The sequence below is a fragment of the Lissotriton helveticus genome, chromosome 4_1 (assembly GCF_964261635.1).
Source record: "Lissotriton helveticus chromosome 4_1, aLisHel1.1, whole genome shotgun sequence".
In the NCBI taxonomy this organism is placed as follows: domain Eukaryota; kingdom Metazoa; phylum Chordata; class Amphibia; order Caudata; family Salamandridae; genus Lissotriton; species Lissotriton helveticus.
The window spans coordinates 2,010,560,399-2,010,587,274 of record NC_136063.1 but is presented as its reverse complement, the minus strand read 5'-3'; the positions used below and the strand labels follow the sequence as shown (position 1 = coordinate 2,010,587,274).

The 26,876-nt window shown below is 41.5% G+C and overlaps 1 pseudogene; it reads left to right on the top strand.

Annotated features, from left to right (window-relative positions):
* LOC144828245 (UDP-GalNAc:beta-1,3-N-acetylgalactosaminyltransferase 2-like) overlaps window positions 1-26,876 on the top strand; it is an 88,033-nt pseudogene that overhangs the window by 38,599 nt on the left and 22,558 nt on the right.

Sequence of the window (26,876 nt, the reverse complement as noted above, 5' to 3'; positions counted from 1 at the left end):
CAATAATATCCCTTGGCATTCGCTAGCATAATCACACTGCGCACTATCTGACTGATATTCATCCTTTAAGTAGTCCACCCCATTAACTAACATCCGCATGGTGAGACTCGCCCCCAATAGTTCTGTTAAGAAGTGACTAGTGAGACACAAATAGAATATTTCCTGATATAGAGATCAGGTTAGGCAGAACAGGACATCTGACATACTCTCATAATGAACATTACGAACTCTGCCCCCATTTTTGAATGGCCTACTTTGCCTTTGCTCAAGGCCTGACCTTACTATAAATGTGATGTTACTTATTTATATTTTTAGGTATTATGTATTTTTAATATGCAAAATCATTGTAACATTATTTCAAAATCCACAACCTATATTCTTTCTACCATCCCATGACTGGGTGCCAACCAGCTATGCCAACCAATGCAACTAGCATTAGTCATTCAACTATCTCTACCCTCACAGATGATGAAAAGCAGCTCTGAACGGGCCCGCGTCATCCGCGGCACCACACACAGAGCAAGAACAAGCAATGACTTTGAAGTAAGTGGTAAGCCTTCATGAGGTTTTCTCTACGCCGCGGCAAACTGTAAGTAAGCAGTCACTAACCAGCTTCTTTTCCTACAACAATTGGGTTTCTCTAAGCTCGCTGGTATCCCGAGGAAGCCGCACACGATTGTTCTGAGGGTAATGAGACTTTGCTGTATTATCGATTCAAAGAGTTACATAGGTTGCTTCCTAGATCAAGCTCCACATTTTGCATTTTGAGTTTCTACGTCAATTGGGCCTACGACTCGCAATAGAAATGTCACTTTTCAATCAAATAATCACTGTGTCAACTGTGCCTTCGATTTGCTATCGAAATGTCACCTTTATTTAGCCTCTGACATTGATACTATGGTAACGGCCACTAAGGCATGATATGAGAACGGTTATCCACTCAATTTTTTAACCGAACGCCACGCGTCACTCAACGCACTTTTGCTTATGCGCTCGAGATATGTCACCATAACTGAGCTGGCAACATGCAACAAATTGCTAACCGCCTTTGCGGTTAAGTGAAGGAGCGGCTGTCATTATTATTATCACTGTGAGCACCGCACAAGACAAATGACCACGTCACAGTCACTGACAGTTGTTTACACCTTACTTTAGATTGAAGCATGGATATTCTAGCCCCACGATACATTTTCAAAACAGCAGATCAAGCAAGCATTACCCACTTGTCCCTCTGAAATGTCACAGCATTACTCGCCCATTTTCCTCCTCCTTTACTTGATGTACCAAAGGGACGTTCTTCTGTCTCAGCCCTAATATGGAGTCTTAGAGATTTTTCAAAATGTTACTGTTTCAGCATAGAACCACCTGTTTTCAAGCAGTTTTGAAACTAGCACATGATTATGTAAACACTTTTCCTTTCAGGTACAGATACTGCAGATCTGACCTCAGACTTCAAGGGTGGTGAGTACACCCCCTCCTATATTAAGAACCACAATGTGCTCTTAAACATACTCTGGTCCTGATGAAAGCCTCTAGAAATCCCACGAGGCTAAAACATGTTGACCAACATCAGTGCAATAGACCAGTAACTGTGTCTATATACGCACAACTTCGTTTTTAATTTCCCATATCACAATCTCATGAATAAAATACATGCGAGAAGCGAAGTAGGGAATTTTACTTCACACATCTGAGCACAAGCAAACCCTCTTTTTTATTCCTGGCCACTACTGACAAACCAGTTGGTCTTCCTCCATGCAGAGGTCAGCATACTGACAAAGGAAAGGACCCTATGATCATGCTGTTACGGTACACTGAGGTAGAGAACCAAGATATACCGCCATTCGCCTGTGTACGTATACGAGGGTTTTTTACAACAATGGTTTCCCACACTATTTAAGGCCCCGGTTATACAGGACAAGTGGTCCATTCTCCCACTCTTTTTTTGATTTTTGTACTAACCATTGGAAGCCAAGTGGATCACAGCTTCTCTTTCCCTCTTCAGTGATGTTTTGAGTATGAGCAGATGGAAGATCAGTATTACCAGGCGTTTTTTATATACCATGCAATGACACCGCCATGGTGCAACACACGTAGGAAGAAATGCAATACCAGACAGCGTTGGTTCAATTCCAATTTCGTAGAAGAATTTTGTCAACGATGTGTGATCAGTCAACAGATGACATGGGAAAAAAGACACTGGTAACACTAAGTCACATAGGGAGATCAGATGGTCCCTTCAACAGGATGCAAATGGACTTTATTGAGATGCCTGTTTGTGATGGGTTGAGATATGTCATAGTTATAGTGAGCAGTTTCTCCCGATGGATGGAAGCCTACCCAGCAAGGATAAATGACAGCCTCGCTGTAGCTAAACTGTTGTTGTGTGAGTTGATACCTAGGTACAGGCTACCGGTTTCTCTGGAGTCAGATTGGGAGTCTCATTTTAATAATGACATCCTGAGAATGATTTCTGCAGAATTACAGATTGAGCAGAGATTACCAAATAGCTATTGATCAGAGGCTTCTGGAATAGTGGAGCAGCTCATAAAAGTACGATTAGCAAAAGTGTGTGCATCTACTTCAATGAAATGGCCTTATGTGGTTGGCCTTTGGTGTTGATCTGTCTCTTCACAAACAGGAAGACTCAAATATCACCTCATGAAATTCTAATGGGGCATGCAATGAAACTTCCTGCTGTCCCTGCAAATGCACTTTTGAACATTACAGATGGCATGATACTCGACTACTGCAAAAGATTGACCGATGTGGTGCATTTGTTCTCTCACTATGTTGAATCGGGCACTTTAAATCTGCATCAGGAGCAGTGCCATGACCTCAGCTCAGGTGCATCACTAGTGGTGAGGAAGCATATATCAAAGCCTGGAACCAAGATAGAAAGACCCCTACCAGATCATATTAATGATGAATACTGCTGTTAAGAGTGCTGGATAACTGAATAGGGTGTATGCATCACACACTAGGAAAGTAAAAAATCCTTATGAAGAAGTGATGTTCTATGAAAAACGGTGACAGAACTGTCACAAGCTGTAGTTACACATGAAGTGAGAGAACAAAGAGAGAAGAGTGAAGAAAGATAAGCAGTTACACCAAACCAGGTCTCTATGATCACATAAAGCAACATCAAAGTCTGAAACATGAAGAGAAACCCAAAATGCTGAATAGCCAAGAATCCATGGTTACAGATGTTGAAATAAGTGTGTCAGTTGACTGCACAAACAATCACTAAAAAACAGAGTTAAGCAGTGTGAGTGACAATAAAGAATAACAGCAACCACTAAGAAGATGTAAAAGAGCACGAGTGCTTTGTTGAAGGTATTCTTCACCTGAATGGACCTACTACATAAATCAAGTAATATTAACACCCATATAAGATTTGAGAGCCCTGAATTCAGAACTGTATGAACGTAATTGAGAGAAGTTGGGAAGAATTGTTTGATAAGATATCCGAAAAGTAACGAGAAAAGTTGAGAGACATAAAAGACTGAAATAACATTTTTTTTATTTTGAGAAGATTTTCCTATGTCCAAGAAGAAGAAGAGTAGGGCCAGCATTTGAGAAGAGGATTGAGTAGGGCAAAGGATGACTATATGAAAATTGCTGTAAACATATTTATTTATTAAGAAGCTTATAAAGCGCACAGCTACCCCCATTCGGGGGTGTCCCGGCGCTACAGATTGCAAGCTAGAAAGAAATAAGCTGCTTATGAGGTGGTGAACAGCCAAGTTTTGAGTTTGCTTCAGAACACAGGCTCCGAATCACTGAACCTGAGATCCAGTGGGAGGCTGTTCCAAAGTTTAGCTGTAACTACTCCGAACGCTCTGCCCCCGCTCCTGGCACGACGAAATCTAGGTACCACCAGGAGGCGTAGGCTGTTCGATCTCAACGATCTAACAGACTGAGATAGTTTGAGTCTCTTTCTCAAATATCCAGGGCCTAACCCGTTAAGAGCACGGAAGGCCAGGATCAAAGCTTTAAACTGGATGCGGCGGGCAATGGGAAGCCAGTGCAGTTTTTTCCGGTAGGAGGCAACAGAGTGGCGGAAAGGAATATTGCCAATCAGTCTCGCAGCAGCGTTTTGCACAATTTGTAAGCTTTCCATAAGGTACAGGGGAGCGCCCGCATAAAGACTGTTGGCATAACCTAAATGCGACGTGATCAGGGCATGAACAATGGTCTTGCGGGAATCCAAAGGGAGGTAAGGGAAGATCTTCCTGATCATGCGTAGTTTGCCGAAGCAAGCTGATGTAACCTTGTTGATCTGAGATTTGCAGGACAGAGCATTGTCAAATTGAAAGCCCAGGTTACGAGCTGTCTGGACTAGGACCGGCGGGGGATTCAGTACCGTTGGCCACCACTGAATAGCGGGAAGTGCCACTTTTTGATTAAAAAATAAAACCTCAGTTTTGTCGGTATTCAATACTAGGTGGTTAGAGGCCATCCAGGAGCAAATATTACTAAGGCAGTTACGAAAATTGGTAAAATTGGTGTCAGAGTGATCTCTAAATGAGAACACAAGCTGAGTATCATCAGCGTAAGAGATCACTCTGACCCCCCAGGATTAAACCACCTTAGCCAACGGGCCTAGATAGACGTTAAAAAATAGAGGGCTCAGGGCTGAGCCCTGAGGCACTCCGCAAAAAAGAGGTTTACCCTCTGATTCAAAGGGCCGGAGAAATACCTTCTGAGTCCGCCCTGTAAGGAACGATCTAATCCAAGTCAGCACAGTACCTCCGATTCCCAACTGCCATAGACGGTCCAGTAGTATTTCGTGGGACACTGTGTCGAAAGCGGTGGACAGGTCGAGGAGGACCAACATGGCCTCCTCGCCCCTGTCCACACACTCACGAATAGTTTCCGATACCTCTAAAAGCGCGGTCTCGGTGCTATAGCCGGTTCTAAATCCCGACTGCGAGTCATGTAGCAACTGGTTGGCTTCTAAATAGTCAGCCAGTTGCCTCTGAGCCGCCTTTTCCAGGATTTTTGCTGGCTTAGGAAGAAGGGAGATCGGACGGTAGTTGCCGAATTGTAAAGGATCCGCATCCGTTTTTTTCAGGATTGGGACCAGCATTGCCTGTTTCCAAGCCAAGGGAAATTGACCCGAGCGTAGAGAGGAATTCCTGATGGAGAGGAGAGGGCTGATCAGAACCGGGGCAAGATTGCCCATCACCTTAGCGGGAGCTGGATCAAGCGGTGACCCTGATTTGCCTTGGATAAGTAGCTTTGTGGCAGTCTCAGGAGTAAGCTCTTTAAAGGAATTCAACAAACCTTTCTGAGAGTCAGTATCACCGGTCAGAGAGGAGGCCAAGACTGGTTCAAATGAGGAGGTTAACTTAATAATTTTATCCTGAAAAAAGTCCGAAAGCCCATTGCAAAGAGCCTGGCTAGGGGAACTCTGGGCCGTCATGGCGGGAGGGTTATCAAAGTCCTTCACTATCTTAAAAAGGATTTTAGTCTAATTCTCCGCGTTATTAATTTGCTGGTTATCAAAATTTCTCATTGTGGACCGTTTCAATTTTTGAAATTTGTTCAGGGCAGACTTGTATATTGCTTTTGACTCAGAGTCATATAACTGCCGCCATTTGCGTTCCAGCTGTTTACAGCGGCTCTTTTCCTCTCGCAAAGCGGGGGAGAACCAAGAGGCAGAGGGCCTAGATCTAGTGGAGGTAATAGGGTTTAATGGGGAGATGACGTCATCGCAGCTAGAAGAGCGGAGTTGTATTTCGCCACTTCCTCGTTGAGGTCCTTAAAAAGAGGATCAAACTGATAGGAAAAGCGAGGATCAACGGCGTCGCAAGTGACTTTATGCCATTTTCTCCCTGTCTCCCCATTCAGAGTTAAAGGTACGGGAAGTGAAGGGATGGTAAGATCAAAAGGGAGAAGGAAGTGGTCCGACCAGGTAAGGGGAAGTGAGGGGAGAGTGGTGATAGCAGGATGGTTAGTGAATATCAGGTCAAGAGTATGACCAGCTGTATGAGTCGGGCCCTGAACTAATTGGGACAAAGTTAGTCCTTGCAAGGTCTCAATTAGATGAGACGCTTGATATATAGAACATAGAACTAACTAAACTAATTGCTTGAAGACCATTGGAAAATAGCAACAAACAAGAAATTGCTCAAAATATTCTGGATGAAATTGTTGAATTATTGCTGCTGTTTTACTTATTTGATTTGATTATAGGTAAATGTATTGCTTAAATTGTGCTAGATGCAAGATTATAATGGGTATTTCATTTTAGTAACTGTGTTAGTAATAATAATAGTATTATAATAGGGTAATATTTTACACCAGATCGGGAGATCAGATCATTATTTGCTCCTGGAACAACTTCACACACAGTAGAAGAGACCAAGTTAAAGGCAGTTTAAATCGGAGGAACTAGGACCTTTTGGGTAGGTCCGGCACAAACGCTCCCTATAACAGCAACTGAAATGCAGAAGTGTGCAGCTCCTTTGACACAAATAAAGTGTTAATAATTTGTCAAGTCAGTGGAATATGCTTCAATAGGAGCAAGTGCCCTCACACATCCCGAAAGGTGTCAAGCTTCATCATCTAGGCATGTTCCTCTTCAGGCCGGCACTGCAATGCCTGACAGGCACTCATGAAGGGGCTCTTTGCCGGAGATCTTTTGATTAAGCTGTTTGATGAAGTGTGGGTATGTGGGGTGTGAGGTTTGTGTAGTGTGGTGAAAGTGACTTAAAATAGGTCTAGTGATGCTTGGTTTGAGTAAATGTTACTAGTGAAGCTCATTAACCTAATTAAAAATAGTGGTGCTCATATGGGATGCAATGGTCCTATGGAGCAGTCACAATTAATTTATAAAATGTGAGGTCAACATGTTGCTTGCTTACCATAGCCCAAAAGGATCTGTGGCAATACCTCAGGACCTGAAAAAAGTAACCTACACTACTGCGTAACTAATTCTTAATGTGTGTTGTGGGAATCCTAATAATCAGTCACAATATAAAACGCGACGCATGATTCAACCTTGTTCATCGCACTGACCTGAAAGACAAAAATTGACAAACAGTACATGTCATTTTTACGAACTTATTTGGATTGTAGCCAAAGTCGGGTTAGATTTAGTGTTGCATATTGTCTTTATGCTTAACCACTACATTTGTTCTAAGCCCCATTTTGCGGTTCTTGGTGACAATTTATCAGAGGACAGGGAGGGGAATGGAAGAACACAACACACTCCTCCAACATACACACTTCCTAAGACTACAATAGTGGACTTTATGTAATACAACATATCATAGTACTCATATGGTCTCAGTGTTCTCTGTCGCATAAATGCAGCCGCATTGTGTCATTAGCACAGGAATGCATGTGACCCCAACCGGGTTCAAGACTAAATCACCATATGGTAATAAATTCATGCTTGTCAGCGAAGACTAAGTATCGTTGTTTAGCCTCTCCTCGCCCTTGTCCACAATGCCATGCCAGTTTGAGATTCACTCACCTGTCTTGGGTCAATATCGGTCTAACGGTAGACAAACAGAGCGGACCTCTAATTTTTTACCTAAGGTTAAAGGATGCACAGCACAGGATAACAATGTTCTTGTGTCTTACCCTTGGTCTTGCATGCCGTCTCACTGAAGGTCAATACTCACTCGTTGGCAGAGTTCTGTGCACCTCTGCACCTACCCCAGCTCTGTGCTCCGTGATGACGATGTCCGTTAAAGGCAGTTAAATAAAGTTTATTCTACTCCCTGTTGATTGTTTGCAAAGACTGATGTGTGTCCTGTGGTGGGCCTTTAGGCAGGACGGGTGAGCCAGCGGGTTATATTCCACTATTTCATACCCGATTAGGTTCAGCTAAAGTCCATTCAACTTCCTGTTGGTGATTTTACAAAGACTTGTTCGTGTCCCATATAGGCCATTTTAGGGAGTCCGGGCAGGTGGGCCTGCCGATTATTTTCGACTATTACATGCCGGATTAGGTTCAGCAATGTATTAATGCCACATTTAACCAACCTAAATTAATATGGTCTTCTTTTTATATACATCCAGCAGGATCATACCACTATGGTCAAGGTTGGTAGAAATACTTGTAACATTATAAAAAGTGGAATGTTTCTAAGTCGTCCAGACTCTTCTCATATATCGTCCTCTTTTGGATTGATTAGAGTTGTGATATGACTCATATACAATTGAAGATGCATGGTACATTATAATGAGTTGGAGCTTGGGTGGGTGCATGGAGTATACACAGAACAGAGATAACATTCAAGGAGGTTCAATGTTTAGGGACAGGTTAAGCAACGTTCTCCGTGGTGGAATGAAGTGTGGAGACATATACCTAATATTTTGTAATACAGAAAACAGGTAGGAATGGTTGTGGGTTTTATTCATTTGTTAAGTTCCCCCAAGGTACATCATCATTCAGCTCATCTCTATATGTGGGAAATCTGAAAATTCACGTTTGATCCTTTCTAAAGAGTGTTTCCTGCCTTATCTGTGTGTGTGCCTCAAGTATGGTCCAGCTATGGTCATACGTTGAATGACCGCCCATGGTGTAATGGGTGCACATCTTAGTGTTGGTTCTTTTGCATCTGATGTTACTGCGGTGTTCGATAATTCGTACCTTAACAGCTTGAGTGGTCATCCCTATATATCTGAGTTGGCAGGGACAGGTAATCAAATAAATGCAATTCTGAGTGTTGCAGTTGGTATGTTTTTATTGTGTCAATGTTAGGATCTTCTTTTTTGGCTGTTTCAAGGGACAGATATTGCAGTGATCCATGGGATAATATCCCACCACAGGTGGCAGATTCCAAAGTGGTCGCTGCACAGGAAGTGTATTTGGTTTCGGCCTTATATTGATGAGCATGTCTTTCAGGTTCTCTGTTCTTTTAAATGCAAATCTAGGTAGGTTAAATGTCAGATTGCCTGTTTGCAGGATTTTTCAGTGTTTCTTAATGACTTTCTTGATGAAGTTGGACTCTGGAGTAAATGTGGCCACATGTCAATTCATCAGACTGAGGTCTCTCTCGTGGTTCTAGGAGGGCTCTATTGTAGTTACGTGCTCTCTTTTGTGCAGTTTTTATCTGTTGGGGTGGGTAACCGCGTCTAGCCAAATGTGTTGCCAAGTCATTGGCTTGTTCTTGATAGTCATTGATGTTACTGCAATTGCAGCATAAACGACGATACTGACCATAAGGAAGATTCTCTCGTAGTAGACTGTGGCTGTCGGTAGGTTTTAAAATGTTTTTGTTTTAAGTTCTCCCTTAGAAAGACTGATCAGTAGATCTAGGAATGGGAGTTCCTCAACGGAGACATTTGCAGTGAATTTTAGGTGTGGGTTCAGATTGTTGATCCGTCCTATAAAGATGTTTACAGTGTCCCTGTCTCCTTTTTAAAAGATTCTTATATCATCGATATAATGACACCATGTCACTAGATTCCTAGTGTTTGGGTTAGTGGGGGACAGGATATGGTTTTCACCAAAGTCTGACATGTATAAACATGATAGACCTGGGGCAAAGGTGCTGCCCATTGAGGTCCGCTGGGTTTGGTGGAACAGGTGGTCTTCAAACTGAAAAAGGTTTTCTATTAGGGCTAGAGTTGCACACTCCATTATGAAGCTTGTTGGTGTTGGGATGTTCAGTCTCATGACCTCAGAATCTCCCGACTACCATGGGTGTGCCGTCTGGCAGATCTTAGTGTATGGAGCTTCTACATCAAGAGCGACTAGGAGATCAATTTGTGGTCTCACGGCATTGGTCAGTGTGATCAGGTTCAGTATGTCTCTCATATTGTGAATGAAAGATGGAGTCTTTTTGACGAATTTGTGGTCTCTTTTTAAAAAATTATCACAAAATGTGGATAACGGTTCCAATAAGGAGCCTATCCTGGAAACTATGGGTCTTCCTGGAAGAGCAAAGGTGCCCTTATGAATTTTGGTTAGGGTGTAAAAGTAAGGTACTTTTGGGTTCTTGTTAATCAGGAAATCAGCCTCGTTCTTAGAAAGCCACCCTTGACTCAAAGCGGAAGTGACTGTGCTGCTGATGTTTGTCATCAGGCGGGCTGTAGGGCCTTCAGTTAATGGGCTGTAGTAGCGCGTGTCCTGTAATTGACTGAAGATTCTGTATCATAATCATTCGATGCCATTAACACAATCACACCTCCTTTATCAGCCTATTTCCTTAGCCAGGGAACAAATTGCTTGGGATTCTGTGCTTAAGGTGTTGTGGAAGGACCTATGGGTTTTAATACTGTTTAAATCCTTCAGTATATCTTGTCCTAATGTCAGGAGTTCATTGGGTACCATGTTAGAATTAGGCGTGAAGGTTAAGGGGTTTTGTAACCCTGTAGCTGTTCCTGACATTTCCAGCTTGTCAGAGAAAAGGGCTTGCTAGTGTATCTTCCGAAAGAAGTTATGCAGTTCAAAGTTAGTTCTGAACTGGTTCTGTCTATGAATAGGAACAAATCCTAAGCCTTTTCTCAACATATTCATCTCAACTTCAGTCAGGGTTCTATCTGATAAACTGACAATTAGTTTTCCTTCCCTGAGTAGCTCCTGAGTTGCATTGGTTGCGCTTGTGCTTGTAGTGGTTCCTACCATTACATATGTTTCTGCTAGTGGGCCCCCCTTCTTTTGCCTCTTCCTCTGCCCCAACCTCTGCCTAAAAAATGTGGTTAAAGGGAGTGAAAGGTTGCTGTAGACCATGTGGAAAAATTGGGAATTGCCACATTGAGGCCCTTGGTAGGGAGGCATACAGTAACCATACATCGTCGGTGGGGGTCCTCTTCTGGCATGAGAGTTCCCCAGCTGTCTGTGATGGAATTGCTGCTGTTGGATGAGTTTCTCCTGAGTGAGGAATGACTCCCATCAGAGGATGTATCCTCATTTGAGGGTTGAATATTTATTTCAGCCAACCTGCTTTTAAAGGTTGAAATCCTAATGCTGCTTTTCAATGCCCCCTCTGCCACAGTGATCTTTATTGTGAGATCGCCGGCGAGCCATTTGGCAGTCGTAATGATTCAGACTAACCTCTCCCTGGTGCATTTCCATGCCACCAGGGGCCATTCCTCCTTGAATTGTGTGTCTTCCAAAAAGATGAGAGGGACATTAGTCACAATTAGTCCAGTTGGAGCTATATTTGCACTAGGTATTCTTTCATAATTGTATTATGATCCTTAACAGCTGCTTTTTCATTTATAAGATGGAGATCCAATCGCCTGCATTACTATTGGCTTCTTCAGAGCCATCCGTATCCAGTATCGAAGGTGTTCTAAGCATCTATTACCAGGTTGTCATTGAAACGTAGACCTTGGTTGGTTTCCATTGTGCCGGCGCGCATAGCGGAATGGGAAGGAAAGGTTTTTAGGGGCAAAGAGACAGAATATCTTTGGCCCTACTAACCGCTTGAAAAAACGTCTGGTAAAGATCATACCACATGGAGCAATTATTCTGTCTTTGAATGTGTTACACAACTTTATAACGGAGCCTGAAATCCCCCTAGCCTACAGTGTCACTTTTTCATAAGGTCCTTTCTGAGAGTGGTTTCTGTAAAGTGATTTTGTTGTAATAAAACAGTGCATTTAGCCACTTGAATAACAACTGTGCATTTAGCTTTCTTGTGTGGCCTGCTTTTGGCAAGATACATTTTAAACAAAAGAGGGTACTTTGGATCTCACCATTTCCCCACAAGAGGTTTCACTTTCTAATCCACTTCATTAAGCATCATAAGAGTGATAGCAGTTGTGTCTATGAAAAGACATAGTTTCTGATAACACCTCCCTGTCTCCCCCATCAACACATCTAACACGTCTCTAAAGATAATAAGGGTAGCCTGGTAGATTCAGTGACAGCATTCTTTGTTAATTGATGTATGTCATCTTTTAGCCTTTGTGAAGCTGTGAGGATTTGGGCAGGTTGTGAATTTCCAGCTTTAGAAAGCCTTCACTGCAGAAAATACACACATAAACCATAATTACACACATCTTTTCATGTCTCCCATGACGTCTTAAGCACAATATTAATTATGAGTACAATAGATATGCGCAGGAAGATGTTCATTGCTTAATGCTACTCTTGTGGAAGAAGAAGAACGAATATTCACTCTAAAAGCTGTTGTAAATGTTTAAGACATTCTTTTTGTGCGGACCTTATGAGATGGACTCGAAACAATATGCATTTTCAAGTTGCCGAAATCATGTGTCTCTTCGGTCTTTAGGTATTACTGCAGTTCTGAATGGAAACATCAGTGTCTTGGAGATGTTTTGATATAAGGCATGCTTTAAAGGTAATATCAAAGGAACCAAGATAGGTACAAAATAGAACATTCGGTGGGTGTTTTAAAGTGCATCCTGAATTATTTAAAGAAAATACTGAAAGAACACAAACTGTCACTGCATTTTCCAATAGAGTAGCAATAAAACAAGACGTTTTAGATAGAGAGATTCTAAAAGGGGTTCTAACAGGAACATTCATCATGCATTTGTAGCATGGCATTTGGATGTAAAATAAAACATTTTTCATAAGTATCATGGGAACAAATACCGTATACCATATCATACATAGCAGAATGTATCATTTAGTCTTCACAGTCCTGTTCTCAGTATGGCAAATAGTACAAGTTTAACGTCCTAAACACTGTATTCTTTGCAATATGATTTCATATAAATTTGATCGAATACTAAGATGCTGTGATAATATTTTGCATATAAGGTCAAACGTAATCCTATTAATACATTTAGTAAACTTAAGGTTATGAATTCTGCGGTGATATATGTGCGCAAACAATAAGGGCCATAATTATAATCGGGCGGACAGTCCGTTTCTCCACCAAGGTGATGGAGTGAATTACTGCGCCGCACTGATGGAGATACCTTTCACCAGATTTAGAAATGACCGCCAAGCTGGTGAACGTTTCTAAGGCATTGGCAGTCACTGCTGTCACAGCGGTTCCTGTCAAAGCTTTTTGCTGCTTGATGCAGGGCTCCATTAAGTGGGATTTACTTTTGAAAAAAAATGCTCTCCAACCATGGGAGCCCTCTCCCTTGAAGAGGGGAGAATTTACCACATTTCACTGCCCCTTACCGCCAGTGTTTTTATTGTGCTGATAGGTAGTGAAATCTGACCTCTAATTCCGCCCATCTGAATTTGATGCCCTGCATTAGAGGTCTGCCTCCACTGGCCCTTACTTCACAGGACTATCGAAGGGGTTTTATCATGTCAGAGATGGAGTAGTCTCTGCCATGATCAAACCAAATGTCCACCCACATCCAAATTTGTTGGGAGAAGCATTATGTTGGTGGTAAGCATACTCTGTCACCGCTGCAACATAGTATACTTACAGCCAACATAAAAATCGACAACCACCAACATATAAATTGGTTCTAAAACTCTGTTGAGAAAATACAATGACTCGTTGTTGCTCTCTTAGCAGCATGAGAGCACCACTTGGTTCTCTCTTATGGACCATGAAGTGACAACAGTTCCGAGGTGGTGCAAGGGCAGTGAGACTACCATATACCCTGTTTTGAAAAAGACACAATGATATTGTTAGACTTGCAAACATACACACCCTAGAGAATACAGGAGAACATGCAGTTATCTGGCATTAACTCATTAGTGGCTCATCTCTTGTTTTGTCTTCAATTCTGTCTTCGACGGTCCCACCCCCATTCTCAGTGTAGGTACAGTGTTCTTCACATTTAAGTTCTCCCTCTGATTGTATATGTTTGGCAGGGCAGGTTCCTAGACTCTTGTGACTCATTGTAGATGCAGGGTGCAGATTGGTAAGGTGGATTCCTATGCAAATATGCATTATCCTGAGGTGATGTGATTCCACCAACTGCGCTGCATAGGTGGCAATGGTGCCCAAGTAAGTAGGAATTCTTTGTGCACCTTCATTAATTTACGGTGCTGCTTCCCGTTCATCCTGACTGATGTAAATACAACTCTGTCCTAAAATAATCGATTGCCATCTGGTTTTCTTTTATTTTAGAACAAAGCCCTGCCTCCTACAGTCTTCTGTGTGGTTGCATGGTACACAATGTCTGCCACTTTCCATAATAATCAATGCCCTCTTAATGCTGTAAGTAAAGGAAACTACACAAGATATGAAAAATTACGACAAAGCCAGAACAAACACTGGCCTGATTCACAAATATAAACTTGCACTTTTGGAATTCACAAAGTTAATAGTAATTTTACGACTACAGAGAGTTCGCAGTCGGGGTGGAGAAATCCACCCATTAAAAGATAAGCCTGGCCTATTCACAGCTGTAGAGGATTGTCTCAATTGCATCTCAACATTTGATCACTTAACTTTAAATTATGTGGCTGTGCTGCTCTGTACAGGGAAGGCAAGGTCTCTGGGTGGCTACAGAGTGGAGAACAGATCACGATCAAAGACTGCTGTCCCAATGACGTTTCTATGTGTTTTCCTATTAATTACTTTGGGATTCATCATGTTTTGTCAAAGTTGAGGTACTTAATTATGGTTTCCTAAGTCTATTTCAGCTTTTACATTGGATTTGTATTATCAGCTTCATCCAATGTTTATTTTCATGTTTGCCATGGATGAAAGTGTTCAGCTATCTACAAGCTTTTTTTTTTTGTTATCTCTTTTTCATAATGTCTGTATTTTATATTTTGTACGTTTTTTATAGAGAAGTGCCCCTACTGCTAACCAGTACTAAAGAGCTCTTATCTTTAAACATAACAAAATTGGCTTACACCTGATTGGCACATTTAATTTATTTGTAAGTCTCTAGTAAAGTGGGACCACATGTGGCCAGGGCCTGTTAATTAAATGCTACTAATGAGCCGGCAGCACTGATTGTGCCACCTACTAAAGTTGCATTTTATGTCTCAGGCCCACCACTGCAGTCTGTAGTGCAGCGTTAAACTGCCATTTTGGCCTAGTAAAATAAACTTCTTCCTAGGTGTAAACCTTCCTTCTTAATACCTGTAAGGCATCCCTAAGGTAGGACCTAAACAGCCTGGATGGCGGGATGCATTGCATTTAAAAAGTATAATATGTTTGTTTTAAGTTTTACATGTCCTGGTAGGCAAAAACTCCAACATTAGTTTTCCACTAGTGTAAGGCCTATTTTGGATAACAATGTATTACCTTATTGCATTTAATGAGAGGTAACTTTTGATGGGGTGCAGGTAGAAATATCATGTTTACACTCAAATGAATTCAAATTTAAAGCCTTTCATTAATGGTAAAGTTGGATTTTAAGTCACTAATGTGAAAATCCCACTTTTCAAAAGTTAAAAGGACAGATGATGGGCAGAAGGCTGAATAAATCAAACATTCACCCCAGTCACAGATCTGGGTTAAATACCATTGTTTTTTTGCTCGCCACACCATCCCATATGGTTGGGTCCAAACTGGAATGGCATGGTGAGCCAAAAAATATGGATTTAAGCCCAGATCTCTGTACTAGGGTGAATGTTTGATATTGTTCAGCATTCTGTCTTTTTACATTTATTGCCCTAAGTGGAATGGGTGTGCCAAGACGTGGGTCCTGTGCTTGCCATGCTCCTGGAGTCAAACTAGCCTCCCAGAATACTCATTTCTGGTCCAGGGAGGACCTGGCCTGGCAGTTTGGAGTGAACTGTTCCCATGGGGGAAGGGTCAAGACTGATTTGTTTATGGCCGGGTCCAAACTGGAATGCCACTGTGATTAAAAAATCGATGGATTTACACCCAGATCTCTTTACTGGGCTGAATGTTTGACACTGTTCAGCAATCCGTCGATCAATTGTCCTTTTTAAGTTTAAAAACAAAGTTGGCATTTTCTTGACACAACCATTTGGTGCCTGCAGTCTGTGTTCTGGGTCAAATGTCTGTGTGCAGTTGACCTTTGTGTATTTCTCTAAACAGTGAACCAAAGGGGAATGATTTATTAGTACTATGAGCTTTTCAGCCAAGAGGAGGATGAGTTGGGGTGGTCTAGGAGTTTTCCTCCACTTCAAAGGATGGCATCATGTACAACGATTGGCCCTCATGAACCATTCATCAGATCTCTTTTGGACCTGAAGAAGGATTGCTGCTGGAAGGACTACCTTGCTGCCTTGCTTCCTGAGGAAGGAAGCCAGGACTGGCTTCTTGAACCCAGGACCACCAGAATGACTCCAAGGGCTAGCTGACTGGTCTTCTGTTCTGAGGCATAGAGACACAACAAGCTCCAAAGGCCTTCCTGGAACTTCCCAGCTCACAGGATATAACTTGACCAACCTGGACCTGCAACTGGTCTTGCCTGAGCTTTGCTGGCCTCTGGCAGAGTGAGTCCCTGATCCTAAAAGAAGCTTCCCTGGGTCCTAGACCCTTAGCTAGAAAAGAGAAATCCTGAAGTGTTGGCCTCTTTTCAACTGAGAACAAGCCTGTTTGTCCCGAGACTCTGGCATCAATGTTGAGTGCCAACAAAAAGCCACGGTGAATCTGACCTTTTGTTCTACATTAATCACCAGCGCAGTCTTGCAGCTTGAGAGCTGCACTTCTCGTTACCGCAAAGACAGCCTGCAGTGACTGCTGACACAAAGCTCCTGCATCAACCGCCCATGACACCCGACCGGATCTTCGCATTCCAGTGACAACCACCTGTGATGCCCGGCCTGATCTTCACGCTACAGTGACGACCATCCACGACTCTCGCCTTGCGGCCTACTCCAGCGTGAAGTGGACACTTCATGCCAGGCCTTGAGAAGGTAACTATTTCAGCGAGACTAACCGAGGCTAACCTGGCCCCTGTATTCAGCCTGCATTCAGCCTTGACTTGTGACTTTTTCTTCAGTCTAGCACTACTAGATGACCACGAATTGCGCTTTTTGCCTTTAGGTGCTATACTTATCTAAAATGTTGAAACTACATAGCTCTGGGACTATTAATCAGATTATTCTCATTCTGATATTATTTTATTTATGAAAATTTATACTGGTTTTCTAAAGAAGTGCAGAAGTTTTGTTGTGTTGTATTATTACACTTTCACTGTTTGTGTTCTACATATAAACTTAACACATTGCGTTAGTTAAGCCTGACTGCTGTTGTTTAAGCTACCAAAGGATTAAGCATGTTAATTTAATAACTTTTTTAAGTTTACCCTGACAGGTATTGTGGTTGCTGCTTGATTAGGGGTCTCCACCCCTTAACCAATACACAGTTTCCTATAATTGTCAACTCCCCTTGTTCCTAATGCTCAAAACGTTTTATGTACTGTTCCCCTTATACTTCTTGTCCCTTCTTTCCTTCTGTAGTTAATGTTTTTGTTATCCTGTATCACCCCAAGATATTTGTATCTCAAGGAAATTAAACTGAAAATACCATAAGTCCCCCTAAAGGAATGTTGACATTCTAGAGTAAACTAGCAACTGCTGGAACTGCTTGATACCCAAAACAGCTGTGACCCTTGCGATAGAGGACATGCAAGCAGTTGAAAGCTTTTAACTTGAGCGAACTGCTGAACAGGAATTGGAAGCAAAGATTGCCGGATCATTGTCAGCTGGGCACTCAGTGCAACTTTCTGGATTCAGTGTATATTGTTACTAAACTTAGTGACATATACTCTGCTGCAGAGTCTGAGTATTTTCTTGGAAGGACTTCAATAAATGTTAAGGAAAAAATAAACAGACGGTTGTGGTATAATTTAACCAGCGGAGACAGAGAGAGGCACACAGGTGACGCAGCGCAGATGCACCAAGAGAACCCTCTCAAGTGACCCTCACTGATCTCCTGGGATCTTACCCTACCTACTAAGGGAAGTTCAACTCCCTTCCTTTATCCGAAGGCATCAACATTTTCGTGCCACTGTAGTTACAACTTTCTCACTCGGTCCTGACGAAGCACCCTGGATCTCCCCCTGAGACCGTTAAAGCGCGAAACATGTTGACCAGAACATATGCCCACTAGAGACATATAGTTAACCAGCTACCAGGAGACATAATACCCCTTAAAGCAGCACCATACACTTTGTTTTAATAAAGACAGAGGGATCGCCTTAATAAAAATGAATCACTCTCACTCCAGCCATTTTTTAATACACCTTCTAGGACTTTACTGCCACTTACAACACACACATATACGGCTTCATCAAAAGATTTCAGAAAAACAGACCCTTCGGGGGACCCACAGGGCATTGCAGCGCCGGCCCAAAGAGGATCAAAAGCCCAATAATGAAGCATGACATCCTTCGGGGTGTGTGAGGGCATCAAGATGAGGACACAATGCCCCCCACAATTAGAGTACCACACGACAAGAGTACCTCTAGCTTCCCTTCTATTTCTGTCTCTACTTAGGAACGGTGACTCCCTATTGGTGTAAGTATAATTTAAGTCACGTCTCTATTCTGTTTATTCAGTACATTTAGTGAGATTGTTGAATCCTCCCACTTTTTTTTAATGTGCTTGTACACCTTATGGCACCATTCACCTAGGAAACAACTAGATGAAACAAACATTATATGAGTAAGAGGCTCCTTACCAGAACAGTAAGAACTAGTGTCTGAGCAAGTAAGGCAGCAAAAGTCAAACCAAAAGGTAGAGAGTTAAGGATGGGTCTAGTATGCTTCTGCTTTCAGGAATATACTGAGATAGCTATTCTAGGATGCCTTGTGAAGTATCACCAATGGGTGTCTATCGAGAAGTGAGCCTTAGTTAGAAGGGAGTGAAAAAGGTGAAGCATAAGCTCAAATACTATCATTTAGTCAATCCTCCTTGATCAAAGCTGTTCACTCCCCCAAAGAAAGTTAAGGGACGAGAAACACCAGGATATTATGGGAATGGGTGATTCATGGGGTGATCTGCCATTAAGAATGTATTCCATAGGATGAGGGATTGATCTTTGTCTTAGCTCAGAAATCACTTGAACAGAAGACTACTAAAGGAACCAAATACAAACTTTAAGAAGAACAAAAGACTCAATGTACAATGACTATCAATATGTCTTTTCTTCTAACCACTCTTTATAAATCTAAGGCATAGCCTTCCACTAGGTGCAAGACCCAAAATGTCCACATAATTGACCAATAATTACAGAACTAGAAGTAAAAGTAAAAGTAAAGCTATCTGGAGGGAAAAAAGTCATGGCATCGAAGTTATGGTATCAAAGACAAATAGAGTATGTTTTCAATCTAAATAAGCATCCTCTAGGAAGCCAAAAAGCATATTCAAATATAAATGCTATTGAGGTAAGAAACACAGATTCCTGTGATAGGCAAGCAGTTTCTACCCACTTTGCACAAGTGACCTAAATGCAAAGTTTTTATTCTACTGGAGGAGCAATTAATTTATAATGCCACAATCACAATTTGGGCTTGAGAGCCTAAGTCGGTTTGACACTGTAGTACAAAATCACGGCATGAGGCACCTTAAGCTAAGCACAGAAAAGCACTTTAAATCACATTGATAAAACTAGGTGCCCAGGGAAGATTTTTTACCCATAGGTGCTAGGACCGAAAGGTAAACACTTGATTGCCCACATTTGAGAGTGATCGTTTGCCTTATATGCCTGCCCATAGGTATAGTTTTTAAGTGGGGATGGCACATTGCTTATTTTTATTTTCAAGGGGTGGGTTGTTTCTTCTACTTGCATTTTATTTTTGAAAGCTTTTCTGTTGAAATAATTTTAACTAATCACGCAATAAATGTATCCTGTCTGTATGTCAAGTGACCTAATTGGAGATTTAATGGTGGGCATGAAGGAAGAGTGAGCTGGTGGATATGCACATAGAACTCAGGAACTGGAATAGGGTCAGACATGCTTAGTTGTAATTATACAGGCAGAAGCTGAAAAGCAATTACACATTTTTTAAATTGTCTTAGACCAAGAACAGGATCAACTGTATGAACAGGACGATCCTGCTACTCTGTTGCACTCTGTTCATTATACATTAAAAGATAAAGAAAATAAAAGTCACTCATGGAGCAATGAGTACATTATTGAATACCAAGATTGAAAAGCGAGATAAAAATGTAAAAAAAAAAATCAAATTAAATGGTCAAAACTGAAAGGTGTATGTCAGAACTGGAAGATCATCGAGCAGGTGATCAATGAGATATAACAAGAATAAACAATGAGATGCCAATGATCCTGAGCAAGGAAATCAGTGTCGGCATAACAATCTATGTTTTTTTACCAGATTATTGTGAAAGTGGCACAGATCTTAGTGCAGTTGTGGAGACATAAAATGGAAGTATATCTTGACAAGTGTAAGGAACATTTAGAATTACGCACATTGCATTCTGTTCATCTTTCCTAAATGTGCAAGTTAACCTCAAACCCTGCCAATACATCTTTAGCTACTGTGTAAGGAAACATCCTCTCAAGAGCTGTTTCTACCAAAACAATACATTTGATTTTCCTGTATTTTCAGGTATGACAGTTGAAAAAGAAAAAAGTAGGAAAAATGTAAGCAAATAATCTTGTAATTTTTATTTCAGTCTGTGGGACCCCAGGTGTCCATACTCCTGCAACTTAAACTGAAAGTAATGACAGAAGAAATAATATTACTTTATCTAGAGACATTAGCTGCACAGAATTTTCTAGAACAATTGGGATATAAAAGGAAGATTCTGTTTCATCAAAATTTGTTTCTGGACATGGTATCATTGAGAGAAGAGATGCTTACTTCCTATATTAGTTATTTTTGATAATTTCAAAATAGGTTTCTGTATAGCAATCAGGTGATATTTTTAAATGTAATTAAGATTACTTAGGGGCCCATTAGGATGGCGGCTGGTTGGCCCCCGCCAGGCTGGCGAAAGCCACAGCCAGCCCTGCGGGGGCGAATCGCCCACCATCCACCCCAGAAAGACCCCCGGCATATTATGATGGCTGGGGCTTCGGCAGCTGACGGAAAGACCGTCTGCCGCTTTTCCGCCGGTCGGCTCTTCGACTGGGCGGAAAACACCTTCAATATGGTGGTGGTGTCGGCAAGACACCGACATGCAAATTAGGATGTAGGCGGAGAGCAGCCTTTCCTGTTGCCGCCATGGAAAGCCATGCAGTCTTTGCCATTGGGGGCCAGTTGCTGGGCCCCAGAGTGTTGAGGAGGTGGGGGTGCACATGGGGGGTACCTATGGTACCCCCCTGCATTTGCATGTACAATGTGGCAGGCACCTTGTGCATGCAAATGCACAACGTGCATTTCCAGCATTGTGGCCGGCGGGGCTGTGAGCACCGCCCACCACAATGCTGGGAATGGGGGATGCCACCGCCACGGTGGCGGTGGCATCCTATTTGCAGGTGCAGGACCGCCGCACCCCTGACGGACGTTCCCGCATTCCGTTACAGTGCCACCCGCAATCGTAGTGACCCCCCTTAGTTACTTATCATATTCTTAAATCTGCCATGTGATTTGTTATAGTTCAGTCCCCCTATACAGGGACATTGGCAACAAGCCGACAAGGCTCCAGCAAGGCTCCAGCAGACAGAATTGGGTCGGGGATGCAGAGTGGGACAATGTGGGACAATGGGAAGAATGGTAGCAAAAGGGGAAGTAAGCTGTGAATCTTCAATTGTTTTGCTACGATATACTTTTTTTTCTACATAAAAACAAAATAGACTTTTTTCTTGTTGTGTGAGTTGTATGAGTTACTTTATGTATTTACGTAATTAATTATTAGTTATTTGCTATCGCACCATAAAATAGGAAGCACCTACTTCAAAAGAGTTGGTTGTTCTTTAATTATGGTTAGAGAATAATTACTAATAAGGGGGCATGTTAACTGCTTTCAGGATAATCGACTGGATTCACTTAGAGAAGGTAGACGGCAGAAAAAAACAAAAATGAGTAAGGTCCATCCGGATTTCAAAACAGAATTTGGTCCCATGAAGAAAATAAAATCCAGCGACCCAAAATTATAATAGCATCTCTAGAACATTTTAATTTGCCTTTGGAATTTACTTTTTTTAGCTTCTAGGACATTGAGAATGGAAAAAGCACCTACAATGCAAAATGATTTCTCTGCCCATGATGCAATTCTCTTCCAGTATCAGCTAGAAAGTCTCGGAGGCAAACTAAATAGAAGTAAATTAAATTAACTACTGCTCAAGGATTAACTTCTGCTCAATGAAGAATATTGGGTAAATGAAATGAGATGGTTTATCATAGAGATGTTTGTGTGCAGAATTCTGTTCAATTGTACGGCATGTATTCAGGGCAAACTTTTGAGAAATGTTTCATATTAACACTGAATCAAGAAATAGAAGATACAAAACTTCCCCATCCAAGAAGAACAGAGGTAGAAAAGGTGTAGAAAATAGGGAAAAGGTTTTTGATATCATGTTTTACAGGCAGTAAATATAACTGGGTATAAGCTGAACGTTCTGTGGGAGAGTTTTATTGTTTAGAGTATATGGTAAATGCCATCCATTACACTGGGTAAAAAATGATACAAAGATAGTGACTATACAGGAAAATTATTATTTTGTTCCACTAAAAAATGATAAGCAAAAATGAAGTAGAAAATTGCAAATGGGCAGGGGGGATTAGAGATGAACCTCCGAAATATTTTTGCAGTCTTTTAGTAAGATGCGTCGGTCATTGAGTATCTTTCACATCTACCATTAAAAGCTGTTTGAAAACTGCTGCATTGATTTCAACACTTGTTAGCTGTAGTGTCAATTGTTAAATCCTCTGGTGTGAAAGTAATTGTGCCAACATTTTTCAATTTATTTATAGATTTACTAAAAACATGCTGCTTTGTTAAATCGCATATTAAGTGGGTGTGTCTGGGTCTCATCATGGGATTTTTGTGCAATTTCTTTTTAATCAGGTAAGAAGACAGAGGACCTGAGTATGAGAAGACATATAGCAATTCTGAATTCGAATTTTATAAGGTAAGACAAAGCTCTACATGTTAGGGTAAACAAAACAGGCTTTCTCACTGATACATAGAGATCAAAACTGGTTAATTTGTGGACTTAACCAGTTGGATAATGCTAACTATTTATTTCAGACATATGATTTGCTTTACAAAACTCATACTTTAGTACTAGCTACAATGCTAGATGCAGAAAAAGCTTTTGACCTTGTGGGCTCAGAATGTAAATTTACCATACTGGTTTTCCTGCCCTGCTCAAAAAGTTAATCCCAAATCTCTATCAAGGTTCAGTAACCTCTGTAATTATAAACTATAATTAACTTAAATAAGGAAAGTAGCATTAATTTCACAAGAGCCATCTAACTGGTATGCCTGATGTCACCTATTTATTTGCTCTGTTTATTGAGCCGTTTGCATTTTCCCTTCAGGGACCTGGCAATATTACCCTAGATTTGACTCCTGGAGCTAAACTAATGTACACAGGAGATAAGTTTTTTTTTTCTCAAAGCAAACAAAACAAATATTGAACACCCTTAAAATGAATAAAGTAATTAATGGAAAAAGGAGGACATAAAATAAATGGTTATTCTAGCAGTTCAAAATGATATTTTGGAATATGTGTCACGGAAAAATATGAAGCTCTGTATAATAGAATTATATTTCTCTTCTAGTGAGGTGGCATGTCTACACACATTCTATTATGGGAAGAGAATATTTGGAGCAATCACAATGAGCGGCATTATTTTGACAGGCTATAATGACCACCAAGCGTACTTGCTGGGCATAACTTGGATTTCATTTACTTGCATTGTTTTTTTAGTAGGATGTGACTGCTTCTATATCCTACTAAACTATGGATTCAAATAGTCCTTCTATTATTTTATGGCTTCTTTCTGCATGCTTATTTTAACTATATTTAATTTCGTCAGTAGTGCCTCAGGGAGGTAAGTCAACCTGGAGCATAAGAGTTGTTGCGCTCCAGTTTTTTGTTGTAACTTCCCTCCCTGTTTCCACAGTAGTGTAGGCACCACTGTGCAGGTTGATATGCTCAAGCTGTTAAGGAAGTCACATCCTCCGCTACAACACATCACACTTTAAGAAAGATACAGCTGTGTGTCTGTTCAGTGGGTAAGCCCGTTCTGCCTGTCTGTGTACCTATCCTTACAACACTAGCACCCCATGTCATCGGTCCTCTTGACTTCTTGAGAGGGTAACCTATCTAGCATAACCCCCCCCCTCAATTAATCTCCTCACTTTTCATCTTATGAGTGTAGGATTGTTATCTAAACACTACTCAGAAATAATTGGGCTCATTGACTTTCAGACACCTTATTCTTTAAAGAAAACAGGCTTAAAGGTACTTCCAACCCAGACATCGCTTTCGCAGTGCCTAACGGTTACTCGATAATCAATCAGGATAACACTTCTTGGCCGGGTAGAAGTTTAGCCAACTAAAGCAGACTTTACAGCTACACATTATTTGTCCAGTAAGGTTTGAAACATTTGTAAAATGTTTATAATATGTTAATTCTTCTGAAGTTTGTTTTAGTATTTTTTTTTTTACTAGAAGTGAGATTTGGTTGCATGGTGGCATTGACCTATTATGCTCCTTGCATTTGCTGACCTAGGTGCGCATGCTGCTATATATGTAATAAATTAGTCATCAGGTACCTTCTTTGGAGAAGTGTCGCTCACTGGTCAGAGGAGGCAGTCCCTGAAGCAGAGGTCAGACCGGGACCAGAGTTAAATTCCCGACGCGGCAGGGTCCTGAGCTCAAAATGTCCACAGACTCGATAATTCTCGATTCGGTGCCTACTCAAATCAGGGGCTCACGATCTGCAACTCTGGGCAATAGCTTGCTCAATCTCCACTACGGCCCCCCGCAGCGGGATGCCTGGCTTTCGCCTTGGGGGTGCCCAGTAGGGGCTATCTCACAGGGAAAAACCAGGACGGTTTCCCAAAGCAAGCGCCTTGAGACCCTTTGGGGTGATTAGTGCGCTATATAAGAAGCCAACATTACATTTATATATTACATTATTCCATGTATGAGTGTTTGGAACCAATTTCTTCGACACATTTAATGAGAAAATATATACTTTTCTCTGATTAATATTTCTTGCTGTGGTATGCAAGATGTTGTTGAATAAGTGATATGAGGTGCTTGGACTTATCACGTAAGCTTTTGTTTGAATTAATTTTGTATTCATTTTTTATGAAGGTTGTGTGTTTTGATTGTGAGCATTTCATAGACATCACAGATTGTTGTGTTAACCAATGTGAAATGGTGTTTGGGAGTCCACCGGGAAGGCCTGGCTTACTGGGCCGCAGCTGTGAAGCCTAGGATTGTTTGGTTCTCCTGTCCTAGTGTCCATCCTACTATGCCTTTGCGAAACTGTTCAAAGTATAACCCCTCATGCACATGACCGTTGGTGTTAGTAATGCTGATCAACCGTAGTCTTCTCAGGGAGATTAGCGTTGGCATACAGCAGACTAATATTCCAATACACAGTCTAGATTGCATTAAAAACAAAAATAACATTCCAATGCTTTAGTTTCAGTACAAAAGTACATTAAGTCAGTAAATAAATACACATTTACTAGACACATATTTAGATGGTCAATATGTAGGTGTGAGGCCAAGACATCTAGGGTTGCTGATTCCTTGTGACTCAACTCACCCTTTTATACAGTTGGGTCTGTTAGCAGTACAGGAGCTGCATTTTCCCTCAGTTCAATCATAGTATCTGTGACTGTTTTCTGCTAAAGACTCTCAAACAATCTCTGGGTATCAGTAGGCAATAGTGAACCTTCCTTTTACAATATATATTTACCACAAGTCTGGAGTGCCACAGTTGAGTGGCGCAGCCATACCACTCTGGTGAGCAGACCCAGGCAACTTTGCATTGCTCTTGAGCATATTTTATACATGTCACTCTATTTCCTCTTCAACACAGATGGGGTGATGGGTGTGGGTTGCTTAAAAACTGAGGAGTACTTGCGCTTTTTCATGTCCCACCCTACTCACTGCTATGGATTCCACAATAGTGTGTTAGATTAGTTGACAAAATGGATGCATGTGACCGTGACATCACTTTTCCGTATCATTTAGAAACATGTGTGTTAGTTTAATAGGCTAAATGAATCAGAAGGAATAAACTCCCAAAATTCAGTAAAACAAACCCCAGAACTGGAAACGTTTTGTACCGTTGGCATGGATTGATGCGGATGCCGTCCTGTGAGTGTGTAGTGTTGGATACAGCATTCACATTATTCTGGGCAACATTTCCCATCTATTGTTCATAATTTTTATAAATACCTATTCTCCACACACCTGGGCTCAAACCTAATTATCTCATCCCTCATCACAGCTCATTTTCTAAGAATCTAAGTTGACTTCTTCGTGCTATCTTTATAAGGTGGCACCCAGAATCTCTGCTGCTACTGCTTCATGCTCTGAGTGGTAAATGGTATGAGTGGTCTGTTGTAGTGGGAGCTACAGGTGTTTCTGATAAGCACATTTGAACAGGTGTGTGTTGGTGGATGTATCTGTCAAAATTGTCAGATGTCTTCACTGCTGGAACCCCCATTCACCATAGCTGTCCGCTGTCGTAATGGTCCATCCATGCCTCTCTGTTGACTGACAACTGTGAATTTCACAGACAGATGGCTGCCATACCATTGTTGATGGAGAGCTATCGGACAATAGAGGATAATGGAAATGATGACCGAAGGACAGCCGATGGCCCTTCCTATGTCATAGCAGATGACGATCTGTCAGCCTAAATCCTAAATACAGTGGAAGGTTAGCCACCAGTCTGATGGATCAGTTCCTCCATGACGGAGGAACGATGGTCCATCTGCCAAACCATGAAATTGGCTGTAAGCTTTACTTAATATTATGCAGGATTCTTATTGGTGCTACTTTCTATGAAAAGGGAACACCTGACATTTCTGTCTAGAAAAACAGGTGGTAAGAACTGTAATAACACCATGGCTATAATGTTATTCCCCACCTTCAGTTTCCTTTAATTTTGTCCCCTCCCTTTCCATCTTCCCTACTGCTCTT